This window comes from Schistocerca cancellata, chromosome 6 (assembly GCF_023864275.1).
Source record: "Schistocerca cancellata isolate TAMUIC-IGC-003103 chromosome 6, iqSchCanc2.1, whole genome shotgun sequence".
NCBI lineage: Eukaryota > Metazoa > Arthropoda > Insecta > Orthoptera > Acrididae > Schistocerca > Schistocerca cancellata.
Genome location: NC_064631.1, coordinates 483,875,197 through 483,901,613, shown reverse-complemented (window position 1 = coordinate 483,901,613; position 26,417 = coordinate 483,875,197). Strand labels below are relative to the sequence as shown.

Here is a 26,417-nt window from a genome sequence, read left to right as displayed (position 1 = left end):
TCAGGATGATACCTACAGCCGGCCGCGGTGGTCTAGCGGTTCTGGCGCTGCAGTCCGGAACCGCGGGACTGCTACGGTCGCAGGTTCGAATCCTGCCTCGGGCATGAGTGTGTGTGATGTCCTTAGGTTAGTTAGGTTTAAGTAGTTCTAAGTTCTAGGGGACTTATGACCTAAGATGTTGAGTCCCATAGTGCTCAGAGCCATTTGAACCATTTTTTTTTATACCTACAGTAAACCACTTAATATTCGGACACTATGATATGTTAACCTTGTAGCATCATAACTTTATTCGTAACAAAACAAAAAAAAACATATAACCAAGTATTATATTCCGTGATGTGTCTTGTAAATAACAGCATGAAGTTTATTAAGATAACGTACATACTATATACATACAACTCGGTACTATATTCACGTTACTTTAATTTTCGGACGCTTTGCAAAACTAATCATTTTAAGACAAGATTTTGTGGAAAATTAAATGTTTCAATATCTTGTCGGGTAGCCATTCTATTTTCTCACTTGTTTCAAAAGCTGCGGCATACTGCAACTGATCTTTTTTAAATAGTCCGCATGTAGACTGTCCCATTCTTCTTTTAATCAGCGCTTCAGAGTTTCCTTGGACGATACTGGTGTTTTTCTAATACGTCACTCCAGTTCTCCCCACACATTCTCAATGGGTTTGAGATCTGGTGATTGAGGTGGTGATTGTATGACTTTGGGGCAATTGTACAACAAATATTCCTGCTCAATTCGAGCCTTATGTTTCGGCTCATTGTTCTGGTAAAACTTGAACGTGTTTGCTATCTCCATGGTTTCAGCAATTTTCCGTAAATCGTTCTTTAATATGGTCAAATAGACATATTTGTCCGTAATACTGTGATGAACACCAATTCGCCCGGCCCAAATATCGATATACAGCCCCAGACACGAACGCTGCCACCTCCATGCTTTACAGTCGGTCTAATATTTGTGACTGTAAATTCTTCGTTCTTCTTCCGCCACATCATGCTTCGTCCATCCGACCCAAAAACGTTAAATTTCCTTTCGTCGGCAAAAATGACGTCGTTCCTCCATATTTCATCCTTCGTAATAAACTCCCTGGCAAAGTACATTCTCGTCTTTCGCTTCTGTTCATTCACATACGGTTTATTCCTGACCACTCTTCCCTTGTAGCTACTTTCATTCAGTGCTCTGCTAATCGTTTGAGGATGCACCTTCTTGCCAGTCTCGTTTAGCAGCTGACGTGCTAATCTGGGTACACTGAGTGTAGGATCCTTTTTTATTTTCTCTCAAGTTTATCCAGCTTCGGTGGCTGGTCCTTTTGCGGTATAGAGTCGATACGGTCCCCATTTTTGAATTGTCTGACGATATCTGCCACAGTACTCTTACTTATGTTGAGCTTGGCAGTAATCTGTGTATGTGATACACCTTTTGCGTTGTGAAAAATCACAAGCTGTCGTATCTCAAAACGAATGGTAGCTTTACGTGGCATCGTACCGTATGGACAGTCGACCGCGCTTGTAAACACACACTTGCCTTCTGACTCGAAGCATTTACCCCGGTGTGAACGGTGAAAACAAGTGCGGCTCTGCCATCTGTCCGGATATTAAAGTAACGCGACCATCGAAGAGTGCTTTATTTCAATCGTATTATGTAAGAAGTGGTATACGTTGTGTAAACATCGTTCATGCTATTATGTACTAGACATCTACCTTCATATAATACGTGGATATATTATATTTTTCTTTCATTCAGAATACAGTTATGGTGCAGAAAAGTAAAAATCTCTTAGTGTCCGAATATTAAGGTTATTACTGTATCTGCTCTCTTCTACGAGCCTATAGGCTACATGTAGAGAAGAAAATTACTGTTAATGAACGAATTCAGCCAGGTGGCTCTCAGGAAAGAAAGTTAAGAAAAGTAAAGACTGAAGGGGCTAAACCACTCGCTGAATCTTACTTCAGATACCTTTCCGCTCAGGAGACAATTAATATGGCGAAGTAAAGAATAATCAAATGATTGAATCTGGCTCCGACGAACAGATAATTATTAATGTTGAGACTACAAACGCTGGTGTAAACCCTACTGTATGTGATTTTAAGGAAGATTTTGTTGCAAGTGGCACGGAAAAAGATGGTAAAAATAATAATTAGAAAATTACTGAGAACGAACATGTTCCTATTGCATCTAACTTCGACTGCTCTTCATTCAGTGGTACTGCAAATTGGCCAAAAGTTGTTCCCAGAGCATATCAGAATTTTGATTATTGAAAAGGGCACTGAAATGTATTAAAACATGGAGGGACTTTTTGAATCTGTAGGAATACCAGGTCAACACGCTAAAAGAACAAAATGGTTCAAATGGCTCTAAGCACTATGGGACTTAACATCTGAGGTCATCAGTCTCCTAGACTTAGAACTACCTAAAACTAACTAACCTAAGGACATCACATACCTCCATGCCCGAGGCAGGATTATACTCACCGTCAACAAAGAAATTTTACTGTTTTTGCTGCTGTTGTTTGCCTCTAAGCACTTCCCAATAAATAAATAAATAAATATTTTTCGCTTCTTTCAGTGTTGGAAATTGAATCCAAAGAAATCAAAGATGCTTTGATTTCTTTAGAACTCATCACCTGAACATCTATCAAATTTGGAAAAATGGCAAACACTCAGTATGGACTTGATAATTTCATAAAACCATTGACAGAGATAGTACGAAAATTGGTAATGATAGGACCAAGAAGTGGAGAAACATTTTGCATCGTCTTTTAGATATTACACTAGTTTTAGCCCAGCGAAAACTTGCTTTCCGTGTTCATCGTGAAGACATTTCGCAGGAAAACATAAATGATTTCTTAGAATTGGTGCAGTTGGTGGTGAAATATAATACATTATTGAAATGGCATTGTTCAAAACCTGAAGAGACCGCTGGCAGGCCAAAGAAGGGATACTTCAGTGAATATTTTTTATTTTGGCTCAAAATGTTAAGGAAAAAATTATTGTAAATATAAATAAAGCCAAATATTACGGATTAATTTTCACAGCTCTCCCGATGAAAGTGGAACTGACCAAATGAATCAATTAATTATATACAGCCATATAAAAGACAACGTTATGAAAATTCGAGAGTCCTTTTTCTTCTTCTGGTTTTTATGTCGGGAAAAGCTGCAGAGGATATTTCAAAAGATATTCAGCAGCAGCTGGAAAAGTTGGTCTGGGTATTGCGTTGTGCAGGGCTCAAAGTTGACAGTGCCCGCGTCGGTAGCTGCACGGTGAGCGCGGTCGATTGCTAACCGAAGGGTCTGGGTTCTATTCTAGGCCGGGTCGGAGATTTTTCTCGGCTCGGGGGCTGGGTGTTGTTTTGTCCTTACGTTTGTATAGTTGTAACTTACATTCCACTATTGAGTTGACTGAATGGGCACGTCCCTGAAAAAGAAAGGAGAGAAAAGAAGGTTATGACAATGTCGCGTCCATGTTAGGTGTAAGAAAAATTCAAGAACTCAGTCCAAAAACTTGGTTCAGTTCATGCGCTAATCATTCCTTAAATCTTCATGCAGTTAGTGGAGTCTGATGTGTTCCCTCTATCGTCACGTGTTTTGCAACTGTAGAGAAGTTACATTAATTCTTCTTGTTTCCTACATGTAGATGGGAATTACTTTTGCAAAAAAATCAGGAAAAATGGAAACGATTGCCTGATGCTGGAGTGCTCATTTAAATTCAGTTGAAGCCATAGAAGAAAACGTGGGAACAAAAGTTAGCACTTGGAAAGTATCAAAGATTTATCCAAGGCTAACCTTGGTGCTAGATTTGCCGCAAGCTTACTCTTCCAGCTACATGTGGTTTTACCATTTTGACCTACAGCAACTTTAGGCACACGATACTGGGGGAAGTAAATTTAGTCCAACAGTGTCTACAGTCTCCAAAAATGAATTTGGATAAAGGACTCACCAAATTATAAACTCTGAACGAGTTTTTAGTGATAGAACGAACTACAGGTATAGTCAATGCTGTTACTTTTGCCATTAAAAATGCGCTATATGGTCATTAACGTTGACCGTCGAATAAAAAGGGGGTAAATAGAACAATGCCGGGTGAGATAGCACATGACGCTGGATTATCCGTTCAAGCAGTAGTTCGTTGGCCAGTGTTTGAATGCATAGAGCGATTTATACAAGAATTGTCACAACAATACACGGTCATTAAGGAAATCACCAAAACTTTCCAGATTGTTGAAATAAAGATTATGCTTGAAGTTTCCGATGACGGTCTCGCTGTGGCGCTATGTCTGGCAGAAACTGACGATGTTGGTAAGGAGAAGGTGCTGCAAGAAATAAAACGGTATCGTAGGTATGTACGTGCAGTGCAACCGATATGAGTGTGGATGTTGAAGCCAGATGAAGAGCACAAGCTGTCCAGTTTCTAATTAATTGGGACTTCTGTGAATCATTACTCTGTACATCACTTATAATCAAGTACTTCTTCACCATTTGTGTGTCAGTCACAGAATGCGAAGGAAGTTTTTCTGAGCTGAAACTAATAAATAATTACCTTCGCTCTACGATGAAACTGGCCGCAGATCGTGGTCTTGCGGTAGCGTTCTCGCTTCCCGCGCGTGGGTCCCGGGTTCTATTCCCGGCGGACCGAGCGAGGTGGCGCAGTGGTTAGACACTGGACTCGCATTCGGAAGGACGACGGTTCAATCCCGCGTCCGGCCCTCCTGATTTAGGTTTTCCGTGATTTCCCTAAATCACTCCAGGCAAATGCCGGGATGGTTCCTCTGAAAGGGCACGGCCGACTTCCTTCCCCATCCTTCCCTAATCCGATGAGACCGATGACCACGCTGTCTGGTCTCCATCCCCAAACCAACCAACCAACCAATCTGTTCCCGGCGGGGTCAGGGATTTTTTCTGCCTCGAGATGACTTGGTGTTGTTGTGTCGTCTTCATCATCATTCATCCCCATTACGGTCGGAGGAAGGTAATGGCAAACCACCTCCACTAGGACCTTGCCTGGTTCAGCGGTGCGGGTCTCCCGCATCGCCGACCTTGTTGACCGAGCGGTTATAGGCGCTTCAGTCCGGAAACGCGCGACTGCTACGGTCACAGGTTCGACTCATGCCTCGGGCATGGATGTGTGTGATGTCGTTAGGTTAGTTAGGTTTAAGTAGTTCTAAGTTATAGGGGACTGATAACCTCAGATGTTAAGTCCCATAGTGCTCAGAGCCATTTGAACCATTCTCCCGCATCGACCCCTACGCCATCATCATCTACGATGAATCACGAACGACAAGCCAATCTGCCCAGTTTATCAAATGAAAGAAAATATTCAAATGAAACAGGTTTCAACAACAGTATTGCAAATTTCAGTAAAATTGTGACGCGAAAACATGTACCTTAAAAATATCAGTAATAACTGTCTCGTACTAGGGTTCCGAAACTAACACATATCATAACTGTAAAAGCTTTGTACCCAGACTTGTGAAATACAGGGTAATTTTCATATTCTAGACTAAATTCAGTCCGAACAGGCCTCTTTAAGGCCCCACGGTACCGACCGACCGCAGTGTCATCCTTAGCCTATAGGCGTCACTGGATGCTGATATGGAGGGGCATGTGGTCAACATACCGCTCCCCTGGCCCTTGGCAGTTTTCGTGACAGGAGCCGCTACTTTCCAGTCAAGTAGCTCCTCAATTGGCCTCACAAGGGCTGAGTGCACTCCGCTTGCCAGCAGCGCTCGGCAGACCCCTACTGTCTCTCATCCAACTGCTGGCCAAGCCCGACAGCGTTTAACTTCGGCGATCTGACGGAATCCGGTGTTGCAACTGTGGCAAGGCCGTTGACGCAGTTTTCTTATTCTATTTATTATTATTTCTTTGCATTCTGCCCGATGGTTGCTGTGCTAAATACTGTTTCGTAGTCTATGTTTCTTACCTATATTTTTATGTGTAGTACAGTTACTAGAGCGTAACAGTACACACATTACGAATACTTGACTAGCTGTTACTTCTGTATTATTCATTTCTTAAACAAAATGTACGCTCAAGTACAACAATCTCTAAGCAGACAGCGGGCCTCAATTAGTTTCGCCGCCCCAGGCCTCCGACTGTCGTAGTCCGCCATTGACTAGTATCACCGTTAATACAGGTGCACGCCACACATTAAAGGTCTGTAGGCGGCTTCCTTATAACTTCCTTCAAACCAGTCTTCGCACTAAAGTCAGTCTGTCAATCGAGATTTTGAAGGCAAACCTCAGTTTACTTTCCCACTCCAGCAGCGCTCGGCAGACCCTTACTGTCTCTCATCCAACTGCTGGCCAAGCCCGACAGCGTTTAACTTCGGCGATCTGACGTAGCCCATTGAGTGACAGACTGCTAATCTGACGTTCAAACGTCAGTAGGTAGAAAGACTTCTTTTGTCGGTTATGTGTCTTCCACTTCTAGCAACGATTTATGTGTAGGGTCATTCAGGAGGAATAATAAATAATTTAGGAGGTGGTATTTCGAATAAGACATTCCAAATATGAGGGTTGCAACTTAAATTGTGGCAACTGTTTACTCACAACCGATACAAAAGAGTTATATGTTCGCACTTGTTACTCTCCTTCAAAGTAATCACCAGCGTTGTGTAGAACCAGTTGCCAGCGATGTGGAAGGCGTAGCATACCGTTAGCAGAGCCTGTTCTGTTGATGGTGGGAATGGTGCTGTCTACTGCCTGTTGAATCTCTGGAACAATTCTGAAGCGAATGCCACGAAGTGGCTCCTTTATTTTCGGAATCAAATCAAAGTCACAAGGACTTGAGTCCGGGGAGTATGGTGGATGGTACAGTATTTCCCAGTACCTTCAACCCAACAGAGCAGCCCCAGCTTGCGCTGTATGCGCCCGCGCATTGTCGTGCAAAATGATGGGTGGGTTTGCGCATAAAGTGGCGCCGCTTCTTTCGCAAAGCTGGTCGCAGGTGATGCTCCAAAAACGAACAGTAATACCACTTAAGTCCTTCTGACTTTGATTTGATTCCGAAGATGCAGGAACCACGTCGTGGCATTCGCTTCAGAATTGTTCCAGAGATTCGACAGACAGTAGACCGCTCCATTCGCACATCAACAGAACAGGTTCTGCTACGCCTTCCACATCGCTGGCAACGAGTTCTACACAATACTGGTGACTACTCTGAAGGACAGTAACAGGTTCAAACATGTAACTCTTTTGTATCGGTTGTGAATAAATAGTTGCCAGTATTTAAGTTCCAACCGTCCTAATATGTGTCAAATTTTTAATCGAACAGCTGGCTACAGAGATAAGTTTTTATTTCGGGTGTGCTCACTCAGATTGCTGAGGGTTTATCTATTGATTGTCATTTTTGTTTAGAAGTTGTCCTTGAGTCTATATAACTGAATTTTTCAAAGGTGATTGTGATTTGTTGGTGAATTCATGCTGCGTCGTTTCACAGAAAAATGAGCTTACGGCGTTATTGGAAGAGGTTCATTTGGCTAGAGAAATGTGTGTGTTTCCCCAATATGATGGAACCGTTGCACATTCTAGGAGTCAGGTGACGCATCATCTAAGTCTGGTATTCCCCGGAAAAACGACTGGCAGAAGTGGTCACGTTTATTGGCCACCAAAGTCCGCTGACCTTATCCATTTAGATTTTTGCCAGTGGGGATGGTTGAAAGGCGAAGTCTACAAAGAAAATGTAAACACAAATGATGAACTGATCGTTCCGATTATGAATAGTGTCACTCCCATAAAAGAACACGAAGACGGCCTCAGGGAACTGAACTTAATCCTCTGCCTTTACTTAACACATTGTGTGAGCATTTGCGTGGGTTACATTCGAGCAGCAGTATCTTTGTAATGGATAAAAATTAGACACGTGTTCTGTGTAATGTTTTATGCGAATTAATCTTTACCACCATCTCCTAAAATACCGGTAGTTATTACTCCTCAGACACATTGTATGTGAAAGATCCAAAGTTCTGCCATAATTCCATGCTAAACTGTAGTTTCTTCTATAATTGCCTGGGTAATTCAGTTCAAAGGTTGGAAGTCACAAGTATCCCTCATTACATAGGTCTGCCCGCAGTACAGCTCTGTAGTGTTAAAAACCGTGTGGTGTTAAAAACCAATCGTAGATTTGAGGACAACTCTCAACTTTAGTTTTATTTTTAATTGTCAACCTCATCGACCTCATGATTTTTTCTACTGAAGTGTCGCGGCACGGACAGAGTACTGCAAAGCCAAAGAAATTCGGGACGCGCTGTTCCATTTACCGTCCCGAAGGCACATGGTGACTACACAGCCCACCTTGGAAGTTTCCCACACGCTACGTCAGTGTGTGGAAGACGCTCTTAATGACCCACCGAGCGAGGTGGTGCAATAGTTAGACACACTGGACTCGCATTCGGGAGGACGACGGTTCATATCCGTGTCCGCTCATCCACACTCTGTTTTTGCTTAATTGCTCGAGACAGGAGCCGGGATGATTCCCTTGAAAGGGCGCTGCCAGTCTTCTTCCCCTTTTTTGAAACAGTCCGAGTTTTTGCTCAGTCTTTAATGCCCTCGATGTTGATGTGACATTAAACCCTAACATTCCTTCCTTCCTTTATAAAGACCCGTCGACGGAGCATTACGCCAACCGCCGGTGACTGCCTTCGCTGCCAGACCGCCAGACAGTCTCTGGGACTTATATTCTCTGATCGAGGCACCAGGGAGGCTCGAGCATGTAACCGTAAACAGACCACCATGGTGCCGGACCCTCCAGCATCCGCTGGACGGCGGTCCTCGTCATCAACCCGCTACTCATAAGCCGAGATCCAGAATTCGGGTCGTCGTGACGTCCTTCGACACATCACCGGCCGTATCAGGCACAGTCGCTACAGCCTGCACGAATGCTGTGCTAGCACCAGGTGTCCAACTACGGCGTTACTCAGCGCCCCGCGTGCATGCAGCTCTCAGCAGCATGCATTAAACTTCCGGCGCGACTGCCGCCCCTGCTATACCAATACGGAGACACCGTGGGACGACGCCACGCTGTGCTAGCGAAAGAGGGCGCGTGTCTGTATCTGACCTAGCTGATGAGCAATAAATAGGTTCCTGAACACTGTATTGCTGCAGTCACCTTCACCTCAGACGGATTTCCGTAGTCCCCACCAGCCCAACGAACCCACAATGCCCAGGTGGAAGAGCCAAACCCGAACAACGGCTCCTCCACCACACACCCGATATCTCCACGTCTACAGCTACATGATTACTCTGCAATTCGCAATTAAGTGCGTGGCAGAACGTTCAGCGAACCACCGCCAAGCTATAACCCTACCGTTTCACTCTCGAACTGCGCCGGGGGAAACGAACATGTAAATCTTTCCGTGCGAGCTCTGAATTCTCCTATTTTGTTACGATGATCACTTCTCCCTATGCAAGTGGTTGCCAACAGAATATTGGTGATTAAAATTTCGTGAGAAGACCTCGCCGCCATGAAAAACGCCTTTGTTTTAATGATTGACACCTCAACTCGCTTACCGTATCCGTGGCATTCTCTTCCCTGTTTCGCGATAACAGAAAACGAACATTTTCGATGACCTCGTAAATCCTATCTGGTAAGGATCCCATACTGCACAGCAGTGCTCTAGTAGAGGTCGGACACGAGTAATGTAGGCAGTCTCTTTACTAGACCTGTTGCATCTTGCAGGTCTTCTGGCAATAAATCTCACTTTTTGTTTGCTTTCCGCTCAACATTACCTATGTGATCATTGCAATTTAAGTTATTCTTAATCATAATCCCCAAGTATTGCAGCCTTTGTGTGATTTATCGTGTGACAGAGATTTAACAAATTCCTTTTACTAGTCGTGTGGATGCCTCCACACTTTCAATATTTAGAGTCAATTGATACTTTTCGCAACATAGACATCTTGTCTAAATCATTTTCCAATTGCTTTTGATCATCAGATGACTTCACAAAAAGGTAAATGAGAGCATCATCTGGAACTATCCTAAATCGTTTATGTTGATCAAGAACAACACAGGACCTATAACACTTTCTTGTGGAACACCAGGTATCAGATCTGTTTTACTCAATGACTTTTCGTCAGTTACTACGAACTGTGTCCTTTTCGGCAGGAAATCGCTAGTCCAGTCGCACGACTGACACGATACTCCATAGGCAGGCAATTTCATTAGAAGTCGCTTGTGAGGAACGGTGTCAAAAGCCATCTAGAAATCCAAAAATATGGAGTTAGTTTCACATGCCCTGTTAATAGCACTCGTTACTTCGTGAGAATAAAGAGCTAGTTGTGTTCGACTTGAATGATATTTTCTCAATTAGTTCAAAATGGTTCAAATGGCTCTGAGCACTATGGGACTTAACTGCTGTGGTCATCAGTCCCCTAGAACTTAGAATTACTTAAACCTAACTAACCTAAGGACATCACACACATCCATGCCCGAGGCAGGATTCGAACCTGCGACCGTAGCAGTCACGCGGTTCCGGACTGCAGCGCCTAAACCGCGTGGCCACCGCGGTCGGCTTCTGAATTAGTATTGGCTGTCATTCATAATGTCTGAACACAGTATATGTTCCACAATCCTACTGCAGATCGATATTATTATTATTATGGGTCTGCCGGCCGCGGTGGTCTCGCGGTTCTAGGCGCTCAGTCCGGAACCGCGCGACTGCTACGGTCGCAGGTTCGAATCCTGCCTCGGGCATGGATGTGTGTGATGTCCTTAGGTTAGTTAGATTTAAGTAGTTCTAAGTACTAGGGGACTGATGAGCATAGATGTTAAGTCCCATAGTGCTCAGAGCCATTTGAACCATTTGAACATTATTATGAGTCTGTATTTCAGCGGATTAGTCCTATTTCCTTTCTTGAGTACTGGTGTGACTTGTGAAACTTTCCAGTCCTTAAGTACAGATATTTCAACGAGCGAGAAGCTGACGCTCCGGTCGCCAGCAGGTGTTGCTGGTGCTGTAGCGTGGCTGAACTGCGAGACAGTAGCGGAGCGGCGTCTGCGGCGCAGCCTTACTTGTTTTGTTTTAGCTGGCCACACAAGAGCTGCTTTTAGCGACAGGCCACAGATATTTCTGGCAGATTCCGCAAAACACGCAGGTCCTGACTGTGTGTTAGTGGAGACGCGACCTGCAGGCCGTTACCTGCCGTTCCGACCCCGCCACCCTAGGTGGGCGCACACACACGGACTTCTGTGACGGGCCACGTCCGTGAAATCCCTGCGGTTTCCAGGTGATAGCTACCTACATAGTGAAGGAGTGGTCTAACGGCCACATCGAAAAACTTATACAACTGTACCGCGAAATCTGTTTGTGGAAATTGACACATGAACATTTCACGAACAACAATATGAAAAATATGGCTTACAAAGATATGGTTTGAACATTTCTAGACAGCATTCAATGTGTGGACTGAAGTACAATGAAATCTAAGGCACAAAATTTGAAACAGAGTTTTAGAAAGAAATTCTTCATGTGTGTGTGTGTGTGTGGACTTATTGCCCGTAGTTGCTTTATACTTCTTGGAGGTATTTTAAATCTTTCTTTGGAACTGCGCATTTTTGTCGGTAATTGCGTCCCGGTTATTGAAATAAAATTTCATCGGTGATCTATTGCGAAACATATTTACAATTTAGCTTTATTTCTCGATCTAAAAAGAGTTCGTTGTTATGTTGATTTTATTTACTCTGATTTTTTGTCCGATTTTCGATCACATTAAGAAATGTCGTCGGCTTGCATATTTCACATCAGTGATTCTGTAGTTCTGTTAAGCGGTGTTGGATTAGGCGGAAAACAACAGGGCCTAACGTGCATGCAGACGGCGTTTCCTGAAATGAGCGAAAATCGGATAGGAAGTACCTTTAAGTAAAAATCAACATTTTGTAACAAACCGTGTTTAGATCTAGAAAGCAAGCAAGATTGTAAAACATATGTTTCATCGTAAACCACTGATGTATTATTTCAATAAGATGTAATTCATCTGGCGACAGTGATATGTATTTTCTTTTAGTTGCACAGCCGGTCGGAGTGGTCGAGTGGCGCACAGACGGATTTAAATTCCTTTGGTAATTTCAGGAAAGAGCTCAGAAAGGTGCAGACCTCTTGAAAGAAGCGGAAAAGGGAGGGAGATGAACTCTATAAACCCACACTACTTTGAGTGCCAATAAAAAATTGCTTGCACTGTGTTCATTTTTGTCTCACCCATGACTGTATTACGCATTATTGTATTTTTCAGAGGATCAAAGAACACTCCCTTCCTAACATATTGAATATTCACGAGCCTCAGAGGAATGCCCAGATTCTGAATCAGATCTATATTATGTCTGGAATGGCACTTTTCGACAGTCCTTTATTTATTTATTTTTTAATAATTTTGTGCGATTTTTCGTTCGAAAAATGTATGGGAGTACATAGCTTACAAATCACCGGCAACTGCCCCAGTTTTCTTTCGACTATCGTCCATACTGACTTCCTGTCGATGATATAAACAAGTTTACATCTAGATCTACATGGATACTCCGCAAATCACATTTAAGTGCCTGGCAGAGGGTTCATCGAACCACCTTCACAATTCTCTAATATTCCAATCTCGTATAGCGCGCGGAAACAATGAACACCTATACCTTTCCGTACGAGCTCTGATTTCCCTTATTTTATTGTGGTGATCGTTCCTCCCTACGTAGGTCGCTGTCAACAAAATATTTTCGCATTCGGAGGAGAAAGCTAGTGATTGGAATTTCGTGAGAAGATTCCGTCGCAACGAAAAACGCCTTTCTTTTAATGATTTCCTGCCCACATCCTGTATCATTTCTGTGACACTCTCTCCCATATTTCGTGATAATACAAAACTTACTGCCTTTCTTTGAACTTTTTCGATGTACTCAGTCAGTCCTACCTGGTAAGGATCCCACACCGCGCAGCAGTATTCTAAAAGAGGACGGACAAGCGTAGTTTAGGTAGTCTCCTTAGTAGGTCTGTTACATCTTCTAAGTGTCCCGCCAATAAAACACATCTTTGGTTAGCCTTCCCCACAACATTTTCTATGTTTTCTTTCCAACTTAAGTTGTTCGTAATTGTAATACCTAGGTATTTAGCTGAATTTACAGCTTTCAGATTAGACTGATTTATCGTGTAACCGAAGTTTAACTAGTTTCTTTTAGCACTCATGTGGATGACGTCACACTTTTCGTTATTTAGAGTCAACTGCCACTTTTCGCACCATTCAGATATCTTTTCTAAATCTTTTGTTTTGATCTTCTGATGACTTTATTAGTCGATAAACGACAGCGTCATCTGCAAACAACCGAAGACGGCTGCTCAGATTGTCCCCCAAATCGTTTATATAGATAAGGAACAGCAAAGGGCCTATAACACTACCTTAGGGGAACGTCTGAAATCACTTCTGTTTTACTCGATGACTTTCCATCAATTACTACGAACTGTGACCTCTCTGACAGGAAATTGCAGAACTAGTGAGATAACTGAGACGATATTCCATAAGCACGCAATTTTACTACGAGCCGCTTGTGTGGTACAGTTTCAAAAGCCTTCCGGAAATCCAGGAATACGGAATCGATCTGAAATCCCTTGTCAATAGCACTCAGCACTTCATGTGAATAAAGAGCTAAAAATGCAAAAACCTAATACAATAAAACAGTCTCTGAAAACACCGCATCGTACAACGTACTTTTTACGAGACAACTACAGCAATCCATCGCCTGTGACCTGTCGAGCATGCACCGCAGTCCTGGGGCTCTGCTGATGAATCACGAAAATCCGCCGATTTGAGCCACACGCGAGGGGACCCGGACTCCGGGCAGGTCTCAGAGACCAGTTCCGACGAGCAGGTGGGAAACGGCGGGCCTGCGATCGGCAGGCGGGGTCCGTCAGAAATATCCGCGGAACCGGCTCGCGGCTGCGGCCTGTCGCAGACACTCGCTCGCGTGTGTCCCGGCTTTTACCGGGATCACGTGCGGCCGCCGGACACGTGAGCGCCGTCCCGGGGCTTCGGGCGGCGTCTTGCGAGCTGCGCGAAGACCCGCAGCAGCGCTCCGTGTGCCGCGGCCGCTCGCTTCCCTGGGAGAACGGCGCCACAGCTCAGGTTCTTCACTTCCGAAATAGGATAGCCTTGTTATCCAGCACACCGGCCTGCAAACGCCGCTCAAACAGAGCGCGTCGCTAGGGCGGCTCTTGACTAACAGCGATCTCGTACTCCAGCTGCCGCGTGTTCTTTAGTATATTAACGGACGAAATAAAGAGGACTCTGTGGAGGAAGTTCAATACCACCATAAGTGTTCTCAAAAGCCGTAGAAAAAGTGCTCGGCCCTTAAACGGGGAAAACGAAATACAATGTAAGAACGTAGGCGTCCGCGGCCGGTGTCATAGTGATTAAAATTCTTCTGGGTATTATGCCGCGACATTGCTAAAAACTAACAACAATAATAAACTGAAACCTACGTTTCGCCCGATTTTCAACGGCCTTCCTCAGGGCACGACTGGTTTTGCATGGGGACAGGTGCTTCTATTTATTACAGACTATCGATGTCTGACGTCACTGTTGTAAAACTGTTAATTGGCCCTCTAATATGATTGGCTAGTCGTAAGGGAAGATGGAAAGAAAGAGGCTAATCGTGGATATCCATGTCGTCAACGATTGGTAGCTGTCCGCCGCGTGAGACTAGCAGTCACACGCTATCTAGGAGTATACATTGATGAACGATTGAACTTCCACGAACACATTCGAATATGCACCACAAAGCAGAAAAGATACTACACAAACTTGCTAGGCTAAATTCGGAACAATTCAGACTACCCCCGTCAGTCACACGAACATACCATTGCGCTCTCTTAGAGTCAGTACTATGCTTTGCTGCCAGCACGTGGGCCCACAGATTAAATCTCTCAACCAACAGAACCATTGTACGTCGAGGCCAAAGAAGTGTTCTACTTCGACTAACAGGGGCATTCAACACAACATCAAATGACGCACTATGTGTCGTCATGGGAATCTTCCCCTTAGATATCACCATCAGGTACCGCGCAGCAATGTACTGGCTTATGATGGGGAGAATAGGCCAGGTTCGGCAGATCACTGGTGTACCGATTGAGACAACACGCCAACTCAGAGCATGGCGAGTGGATACCTGGCAGAGTGAGTGGGCCAACAGCGATAAGGGCCGCCGTGTATACAAACTCTTCCCTGACACCTGGGAAAGACTAAAACTAAAACATATCGATCCCAGCCGCGGTATGGTACATTTCATCACAGGACATGGCCCTTATCCCACGCACCTGTACCGCGTGAGTCTGCAGCAGACTAATAGATGCACATGCGGGGAAGAAGGTTCCCCTGAACATACTGTCTTCTTCTGCGGACAACGCACGAACACAAGACACACACAGTACAAATAAATCGCCTGAACATACAGAACGAACTACATGCCATAATATGCGACCCGGAAAGGTGGACTCAACTCAACAAACTAACTGACGAAATCTCGAAGATCCAACAAATAGAATGCTTGCGTAACAGACCCTACCGAAGGCAAGTCGGTCCAAACAGACATCGCGATGCCCAGGGGGACACAGATATGATTAGCACCACGAGTGATGAAGAAGAAACAGATACAGACCAGGGCACCAACACAGATATTGAAGCGTCCAGCGCGGATGATCCGTAGTGTCAACCAAGTCAACTTCAAAGAACAGTCTGGAACAACCGACAAGAGGTGCACAAGTCACACACAATCCTAAAAACAGATTGCACATATGTAAATAGTTAACAGCACCTCCATGTCTAATAAGAGCTTAAAGCTAGGTACCTCTTCCAGGGACGTACGCCTTCCGTTAAGAGGCAGCGCACAGTCTCGATGGAAGGATCTTAATTGTGGTCCCTCTCTTTCGAGCCCAACCCGACGGATACCTATGGTAGATCGGGGAAAACCACCGTTCAGGTCGTGTTGTCGGCGGGGCCGGGAGGTGCTTGCGCCTGATGTACTCTACTAGGAGCCTTGTAGGCTCCACACAAACCGTTAGCGCCATTACCTTATTACTTTTACCACAAGTATCCTTTCATTAGCAACTTTGAGCCAAGCACAAAATCAGTTACCTCTCTACTGTATATCGTAAATAGTTTAGCTGGCTGGACATGGAGGTCTTAGTCTTGGTTTCTAGCTTTAACGTACCCTAATCTCTTCTAGTTAAGTTAGTTTTTAGGATGGTAGATGTTAAAGGCATGGTGAGCGACGACCAGCGTCTAGAGGGTCATTCCAAGACCTGGGCCGCCGCCCACAACCAGGTTACGGGCAATATTATATCTATCTCTTCTCTATACAATTCTCTTCCTTCCTTCTTTCTAAATATTTAATTTCGTTTTGTTTATTAATATCTCACTTGATTTTGTATTAGTTATAAGTTTTTCTAATGCTGCACAAAAAAAGATATCAAATGGATATAAACAAATAGAGCCCGCCTCCACGTGGCGGGACACGGGCAACGGTGTGAGTGGGGACGGGAGTCGGGGTGGTGTTACTTTCAGCGGCTAAGTGGCAACATACGGCCCACCATAAGAAATTAGACGGTGGGTCATAAAATATAAGCAGCTAGTGAAAAAAAAGTGTCTGCCAATCAGCGTTCGGCTTCTGGTCGGCAAGTTTTCCTCCTGGTGTGCGCGGAAGTGGACTGACAGTATCTCTACAGCTTATCCGTGTAGCTTCTGCCCCGCGACCGCTCGCGGCCCGTTGGACTGGGATGGCCGGCAGCCAGGACGCCGGGAGTTTGTAGCCATCTTCTCTGTTGATGTTGTCAGGCTGTTTAATAATTTCGATCGCCTCCCGTATTTTGCATTCTCGCATCGACGATTCTTTCGCCAGTACTCGGGCCTCCTGGAAACTGATAGGTTGTCCACAGTCACGGTGGTGTTCCGCTAACGCCGATTTATTATGTTGTTGTAATCGTACATAGCGTTCGTGTTCTGCTACTCGTAAGCTGACAGGTCTCCCTGTTCCTCCTATATAGGCAGTTCCGCACTCACACCGTAGTTCGTAAACACCTGCAGTGTTAAGAATGTTGACTACATCCTTGGTGGAACCTATCATTTCGAGGATCCTCTGAGTGTTTCGAAAAATCGGTTTGAAACCTCGTCGGCGGAGGACGTTGCCTAGCCGCTCACTGTCGCCTTTTACACATGGTAAGTGTACTAGTGGAAGCTTATCTTCTTTGCCTTCTTCTCGTGTTCTGCTCCCTTTGGTTTTAGCTACCTTGCTTATGATTTTGTCATCATAGCCGTTGGCACGAAACGTGTGTTGTAGCTCCTTTAATTCTTCTTTGATGTTATTTTCATCGCTTATCCGGTAGGCTCGGGCAGTTAACGTATGCAGGTTCAAATGGCTCTGAGCACTATGGGACTCAACTGCTGTGGTCATAAGTCCCCTAGAACTTAGAACTACTTAAACCTAACTAACCTAAGGACAGCACACAACACCCAGCCATCATGAGGCAGGGAAAATCCCTGACCCCGCCGGGAATCGAACCCGGGAACCCGGGCGTGGGAAGCGAGAACGCTACCGTAACGTATGCAGGACAGAATATTTTTGAGCTGGGTGGTGGTGGCTATCCGCGTGCAGGTACCGATTAGTGTGCGTTCGTTTCTGGTACACTTTGTGTCCCAGTTTACCTTCGGCAGCTTTGTATACTTCCACATCCAGAAATGGCAAGGAACCATTGTTTTCAGTCTCATGTGTGAACTTTATATTTTTGTGCAGGCTATTTAAGTGCTGGAGGAAGTTTCCCAATTCCGTTTCACCGTGAGGCCAGATAACGAATGTGTCGTCCACATATCGTAGCCAACAACTGGGACCTAACGGAGCAGAAGCTTCGTTTGGCTGATGGCGTTGCACTGTTGCCTCTAGTACACACCAACGACGAATCTAAGAACGCAACGCACTATACGTTGTGCAAATTATACCCCCCACCTCGTAATATTTAAAAAAAATTAGTTTCAAAGCCGCCAATCTGCTGACGAAACAAACCTTTATGAAATTGCAATACTTAGCAAAAAATGTGACATTTCGTTTGTTGCATATCAGTGTTGATTTACACAGGGTGATTTTTTTCCACCGTGTACAAACTCTAGGGATTGATCGATGAGAGGATACGAAACAAAAAAGGTCGAATGAGCTTTTATCCGGTAGCTCAGTGGTCAGCGAGGCGGAATATCAATCCTAAGGGCCCGGGTTCGATTCCCAGCTGGGTCGGAGATTTTCTCCGCTCAGGGACTGGGTGTTGTGTTGTCCTAATCATCATCATCATTTCATCCCCATCGACGCGCAAGTCGCCGAAGTGGCGTCAAATCGAAAACTTGCACCCGACGAACGGTCTACCCGACGGGAGGCCCTAGTCACACGACATTTATATTTATCCGGAAATGCATAGTTTCCATGCAAGAGACCATTTATTCAGTCATGCATAGTTGCAGAGACTGTGCTGTGCCATGCAGCCACAGTTACAGTATGTGCCGAAAATGGTTTCCGTGTTCCTCAACGCATGCGTATACGCGCCGTAGCGTGTTCTGCTTCACAAGTTCACATAGGCCAGGCTGCATCTGAACATTATCAAAGGCAGCATGAATACGCTGCTTCAGTGTCTTCACATCTGGAATGGGCTCTGCATACACGATACTTTTGAGATGGCTCCATAACCAGAAACCGCACGGGGCTGAGATCCGGTGAACAAGCAGACCACGCAACTGGACCTCCTCGTTCGAGCCATCGACCACGGAAGACGTGATTGAGATGTGTCCGGACATTAACGGTGAAGAGGGCTGGAGCACGATCGTGTAGCTGCCTCATACATAACGCTTCGATTCATGAATGGCACTTCTTTCAGTAGGGGAGCAAAGTCACCTGCAAGACACGCCGATAGTTCCGGTCTTTTAGCCGACATGGAAGGAAGACTGGCTTCAAAATACGGACTCCAATTGTCTCGGCCCACACATTCCGGCTGCACCGATGATGATGATTTGCTCTCATCATACCATGGGGGTTCTGCGTACTCTCCCACAGATGACTTATGAAAGTTGAAGATACCACTGCACGTAAAGGTGGCCTCATCTGTGAATAGGATAGATGACGCAAATCTCGAAATCGTGGTTGCTTGGTGAAAAAACCTTCGACATAATTGGTCCGGACGTGGGAAATCTGTCGTTGGTAAGCCCTGCACACACTGTAAGTAATAAGGGATGTAACTGTTGTCATGGGGAATGTTTAACACGGTCGTCTGGCTTACCCTGTATTGGCGGGCCAACTACCTGGTACTGACACGGCGGTCGCCTTCCACACACAGTGTTAATCACATTTTCCTCCAAGTCTGGTGTCCGAACATTTTGGGTACATCCTTCATGATTTCCTGCTTCCTGGGACGACGGCGAAACACTGTTGCAAACGTTGAATGCTGCGGTTGTTGCCGCCGAGGATAGGTCTGATACAACCTTGCTGCCCCAGTACCTCCCTCTAGGAGGAAACAATGCATACTGTAAATGTGGCTGCATGGTGCAACGCGTATTAGACTGCAGTCTCTGTAACATAGTATGATGGAATAAATGATCTCTGGCATGGAAACCATGCACTTCCGGACAGAGTTCATTAGACCATTTTTGTTCCGTATCCTCTCATCGATCAACCCCAAGAGGTTTGTACACGGTGGAAAAAATCACCCGGTATAACCAGGCACGTACTGTGTTTTTATCAAGACTTCCTCTGTGAGTGTCTTGAGATATTACATGGTTTTTCTTGTCTACGTATTAATTTTTAGATTTAAAATGGTTCTCGTAAATATTTTAGAATAAAATGAAAATGGACATCTACACCACATTTACATGGGTACTTAAGTACCTGGCAGAGGGTCCATCGAAACATATTCACGCTATTTGTCTACGGTTCCAGTGTAGGACAGCATGCGGGAAAAACGAACGCTTAAATCTTTCCGCACGAGCTCTTATTTCTCTTATGTTATTACGATGATAATTTCTACTGTAGGTGCGCATCAACAGAATATTTCCGCATCCGGGGGAGTAATTGGTCATTGAAATTTGGTGAAAAGGTCTCGCCACAACGCCGAAAAACGCTGCTTGCCACCAGAATGTGTCCGGGCTAAAGGTAGTCTGCGGAGGTATACGCGTGCTCCGCAAACCGCGCATACTTTGGAGTCTGCTGTGCTTAGACAGAGCACTTGCTGGCGGCTCGGCCACCAGCTCACGACGCCCACCCGGACCGGCTCGTTTACGCGAATTGCCCTCGCGACCTCCTGCGCTCCGGCTAATAACAGCTTCCACTGTTTGTGACTCCACAGTGGCCTTTGCAGTCTGTACTAGGAATGGGCAATGTTTAAAGAAAATTGAGGGCCTGGCCACGAGATAGACAGTTGCGACGTTGCCATTGATAATGGAAGAAAGATTTAAGAAAAACAAAGACACCGTCGTACGATTTTTCGACCTGGAAAAAAGGGCATTATACCATGTAAAATGGTGCACGATGTTCGAAATTGTGAGAAAAATCGGCGTAAGCTATATCCAAAGCGGATGAAGTACAATATGTACAAGAACCAAGGGGAAACAATTAAGAGTGGAAGATCAAAAATGAAGTTCTCGGATTAAGAAGGATGTAAGACAGGAATATAGTCTTCCTTCCCTGTTGCTGAATCTCTACAGCGAAGTAGCAAAACGACTATTCACGTTTGTGTAGAATATCAGTCTGGCGATACACCACTTGACTTTCGGAAAAATATCATCCACACAATTCCAAAGATTGCAAGAGTCGACAAGTGCGAAAATTATAGCACAATCAGCTTAACAGCTCATGCATCGAAATTACTAACAAGAATAACTTACAGAAGAATTGGAAAGAAAATTGACGCAGTGTTAGATGGCGATCAGTTTGGCTTTAGGAAAGGTAAAGACGCCAGAGAGGCAGTTCTGACGTTCCGGTTGATAATAGAAGTAATAGTAAAGAAAAATCAAGACACGCATGGGGTTTTCGACCTGGAAAACGCGCTCGTGTCAAATGGTGCAAGATTTTCGAAAATCTGAGGAAAACAGGGGTAAGCTATAGGAACGATGGGTAATACAGAATACGTACTAGAACCACGAGGGAACAATAAGAGTGGAAGACCAAGAACGAAGTGCTCGGATTAAAAAGAGAGTAAGACAGTGATTCAGTCTTTCGCTCCTAGTGTTCAATCTATACATCGAAGATATTGATATCCTCAGTGAAAGTGAAGAAGAATCACAGAACGTGTTGGATGGAATGAACTGTCTACTAAGAACAGAATATGAATGGAGGGCATACCAAAGAAAGACGAAAGTAATGAGGAGTAACAGAAATGCGACTAGAGATAAACCTAACATCAGAATTGGTGACCAAAAAGTAGACAAAATGAAGGCATCGTGCTGCCTGAGAAGCAAAATACCACTTGACGGACGGGGCAGGGAGGATACGAAACGCAGATTAACACAGGCAAAGAAAGGCATTCCTGGCCAAGAGAAGTCCCCTGGTATCAGACGTTGGCCTTAATTTGAGGAAGAAATTGCTGAGGATGTACGTTTGGAGCACAGAATTGTTTGTCAGTGAATTAACGACTGTGTGAAAACCGGAAAAGAAGAGAATCGGAGCATTTGAGATGTGATGCTACATAAGAATGTTGAAAATTAAATAGACTGCGAAGTTAAGGACTGAAAATGGTCTCCACAGAGTCGGCGAAGAAAGGAAAATAATGAAAACAATAACAAGTAGAAGTAACAGGATGATATGACATATGTTAAGATGTTAGGTAATAATTTCCATGATACTAGAGGGAGTTGTAGAGGGTAAAAAGAATTGTAGTGGAAGACAGAGACAGCAATACATCCAAAAATAAATAAGGACGTAGGGTGCAAGTAAGGCTCTGACATGAGCATTACATGAACAGGTTGTTACGAGAGAGGGATTTGTGGCGGGCTGCATCAAACCAGTCGTAGAGTGCTGGATAGTTAAAAAAATTATAATAAGAAAAGAAACTACAATTGCTGGGCTTTTTCGTAAGATTCCGATTATCCAAGTTAGAAATTATGGTTTGCCGATTATCATTATCCGTGTATAGTTCGACGAGTATGTGAAAGAATATAAAACACGAAACCTGTAGAATAGTGCTATAATTAGAATCAGTGTTTTTGTTTAGGATATACTGTTATGCATGTGCTCACTTTTTTAAAGTCGGAAGACGACGCGGGCACTAATCCCACTGTTGGAGACAGTTTTCCAGTTATTTCACATTTCATCTTCAGGTAAACACAGGGATTCTACTCTTGTAACATATTCACATACAATTTCCTGTTACATGTTTTCAATATCATAGAAAGGGAAGAAGAAGTAAGTGAATATCAAATGGTATATACTTAAAGAAGAATTTGACAGGGCACTGAAAGACGAAAGTCGAAACAAAGACCACGAGCTGACGACATGCCCTCAGAATTACTGAGAACCTTGGGAGAGCCAACCATAATAAAACTGTTCCACCTGGTGACAGGGGAAATACCGCCATACTTCAAGAAGAATGTAATAATTCCTATTCCAAAAAAAGGTAGGTGCTGACAGGCGTGATTATTACCGAACCATTAGTTTAATAAGTCATGATTACAAGATACTGATACGAATTATTTTCGAAAAAATGGAGAAACTGGTAGAAATAACTCTGGGGAAGATCAGTTTGGGTTACCGAGAAATGTAGAAACACCCTAGGTAATAGTCGCCGTACTACTTATCTTACAATATAGATGAAACACCCTACGACTTGTCTTGGAAGTTAGTAAGAAGAAAGACAAACCTACTTTTGCAGCATTTGTAAGAGAAAGTATTTGACTGTGTTGACTAGACAGCATTCTTTGAAATTTTTAATGTAGCAGGTATGAAATGCTGGGAGCGGAAGGTTATCTACAACTTCTACCGAAACCAGACTGCAGCTACAAGAGCCACAGGACATGGGAAGCTAGAGCCGAGAAGGGAGTCAGATAGAGTTTTAGCCTATTCCAGGTGTTATTCAGGCCGTTCATTGAGCAAGCATTGAAACCAAGGAGAAGTTTGGAAATGAAGTTAAAAGTTCAGAGAGAAGAGAGAAACAAAGTCAAGGTTGGCTGGGCAATGACATAATTTACCACAGACACGGCAAAAGACTTGGGAGAGCACGTGAACAGAAGAAATATTGTCTTGAAAAGAGTTCGTGAGATAATCATTAAAAAAATTAAAACAAGGGTACTGGATTGTAACGGAATTAAATAAGCGCTGCTGAGGGTATTAGATTAAGAAATCAGACACTTACTGTAGTAGATAAGTTTTGTTATTTGGGTGTAAAAAAAGAGCCAATGGCCGAAGTACAGACGATATAAAACGTAAACTGAACGTAGCAATAAAACTTATATGAAAAATAGGAATTTGTGAACATCTAATATAAATGTAAGAATTGGAAGTCTTTTATGGAGATAATGTGTGTTGTCTCGCACGGAAATGAAACGTGGACGAAAGCAGTTCAGATATTTTTCGAAATGTGGTGCTACAGAAGAATGCTGAAGATCACATTCGTAGATCAAATAACTGATGAGAAGGCACTGAATCAAACTGGGGAAAAAAATTTATGGCCCGACTTGACTAAATGAAGGGAGGAACAGATGTGTGAGGGGTTAAAATTGTGTAGTGGCACGAAGGAACGAATACATCACGCAGGTTCAAATGGATGTAGGTTTCAGTAGTTATTCAGAAATGAAGTGACTTGCACAGGATAGACTAGTGTGGATAGCTGCAGCAAACATGTCATTGAAGAAAACAACAACAACAAAGCAACAACAACATGTCTGCCTAGCCACTTCCCTAGGAGCTGAAAGTCGATAATTTGCAACCCATTACTACATGCGAGTAATGCCTAAGCTATGTAGAGGGCACTGAAATGTGACTTGTGGCATGTTTTGAAAATAAATAACAATTTTCGGTAAAAACATCTGTAATTTGGAAATCAGTGTTTTTGATTATCCGTGCTAAACTGGATAATTGGTAGCGTGTTATATTAAGCAAAATTATACACTCAACGCTGGAGGCTATTAAATTTTTGATAAGGCAGGATACATATACAGAGCAACAAATTTTCACCATTCGCCTGGTGTATGGAATCAACGGGCAAAACTGTTCAGTTTTATTACAATGATTTTTCTTCTTGCAACAAAAATGTCAGTAACCTTGAAGATTGTATTGGAATACTATACTCTTCATACTGAACTATGATACGTTGCTTAAAAGAATTATAAAACTCGTTATCACCATAATATACATTCGCTGACTTTTTAAAATACCCTTCCAACCTTTCAATATTGCTCTTTTAGAATGTAGGATGGTTGTATCGGACTTGAAATTCTAATGCGCAGAAAAATTAATTAAACCGTGAACCTGAAATCCTTCCACAGGCTCTGTCGGGCCCATCGGTAGTGTCCGACCGCCGTGTCCTCCGTCAATGGCGTCATTGGATGCGGTATTGAGGGATATTAGGTCAGCAAACCGCTCTCCTGGCCGTTGTCAGTTTTCGTGATACGGAGCCGCTACTACTCAGTCAAGTAGCTGTTTACTTGCTATCATGATGCGGAGTGCACTCCCAGTCCTCCCACAAAGGAAAAATCCCTGGCTGGAACCGAACCCTGGTACTCAGCATGTCAGCCAGCCAGGCTGACAAAATTCAGTTTAAATAATATTGAGATTTTATTTTAGAGACTTTTGCGTTTACTTTATATATTTCATCGTAACATTGGTTTGCTAGTTATCGTGAAAAATCTTGTATTTTGATTCCTGACAAATTTCTTTTGGAGGCCTGCAGTTTGGGGATTTATTCCACCCCTGATTTTACTGTTATTTGCCAGAAATGGTCCTATAATCCAAGATCTATTACAGCTTCACCACACTTTTCTTGTACATACTTGTGGTCACATGGTCGTGTACTGATCAGTCATTTTAGTGAACCTCGTAACACTGTTGACCAACAGAGATATGCTACAATTCTGGTTTCATTTATGATATTTGTGTTTATGTTCATGTCTTGCAAATGGTTCAAATGGCTGGTGATGTAACTGTGAGGTGGAATAACCACAGCTAAAACAGTAGCAGGCAGATCACGTGTACTGACAGACAGGGAGCGTCGATCACTGCGAAAGCTGGTTGTAAATATCGGATGGTTGAAATGGTTCAGATGGCTCTGAGCACTATGGGACTTAACATGTCATCAGTCCCCTAGACTTAGAAATTACTTAAACCTAACTAATCTAAGGACATCATACACATCCATGCCCGAGGCACGATTCGAACCTGCGACCGTAGCAAGCGCGCGGTTCCAGACTGAAGCGCCTAGAACCGCTCGGCCACAGCGGCCGGCGTTCATGTCTCCACACAAAATTATCTCGACATTTTCCCTTAAGAATGTATCTAGAACGTCTGTTAATTTAATGAAAAAAGTGTCCAAATTACCACAGGGTGGTCGACACATAGACAAAATGATTAATTTCTTGGTGATGTCAAGCCCTCTTAATTCAATAGCTGATATCGCAAAGTGCTAATCATCACTTACTGTACTCAGATCATGTCGTGGTTTAAACTGTGATACTTTCCTGATAGAAATGTGTGATATTCCACCCTTTGAAGCAGTCCTAGAGTAAGAAACTATTATTTCATACAATGATAATACTACATGTTGGATTGCTGTGTCTTTACACGAGTGCTCAGTGACACAAACTACCATACAGTTCAAATACTGGAGCTTAACTTTAAATTGCTGTATGTGATTTTTTATTAATTGGATCTTATGATGAAGTATTGTTACGTCCCATGTTACTTCATCCAATAGTTTCTTTTTCTTTATGATACGAAGTACGTGATATGTTAGAATTGCCTTATGACTGATTATTTCAGAATTTTTTAGACTTCTAGAGAAACTCTTTATGCAGGGGTACATCTTGTCTGGATTTATTCTAAAAAAAAGACCTCCTTCTCCTACCCGTGACAACAGATATTTGACCCCCTGTACTTTCATAACTCTGCTGTACCAATCTTCTTTTCCCAGTCCTGTTTAGGTGTAGCCGATGCCAAGTGAAACCCCATCTGTGGAAGAGTCCCGACAGCACCAGAGAAACTAGAGCAAAGTCGGTTGCCATCAGTGCCGTCTCTAATTCCACATTAATCCGCCTCACATCCCATTAAGGCTTGGTCGATCGTAACGCCTGAACAGCTCTATAACGTGTACATTGGTGCCACAAATCAGGAAAGCTATCTTCTCCAGGTCGCCATACATGTCGTATATCCTGTCCGTGTCCATACTGTTTCCCATCTACTCAGTATCTCTACATGGTTCTCT

The 26,417-nt window shown here is 43.7% G+C and overlaps 1 long non-coding RNA gene across 1 annotated transcript in view; it reads left to right on the top strand.

Moving 5' to 3' along the window:
- Window positions 1–26,417, top strand: part of LOC126190639 (uncharacterized) — a 524,483-nt gene that overhangs the window by 23,906 nt on the left and 474,160 nt on the right. The gene's annotated exons all lie outside the window — the stretch shown is intronic.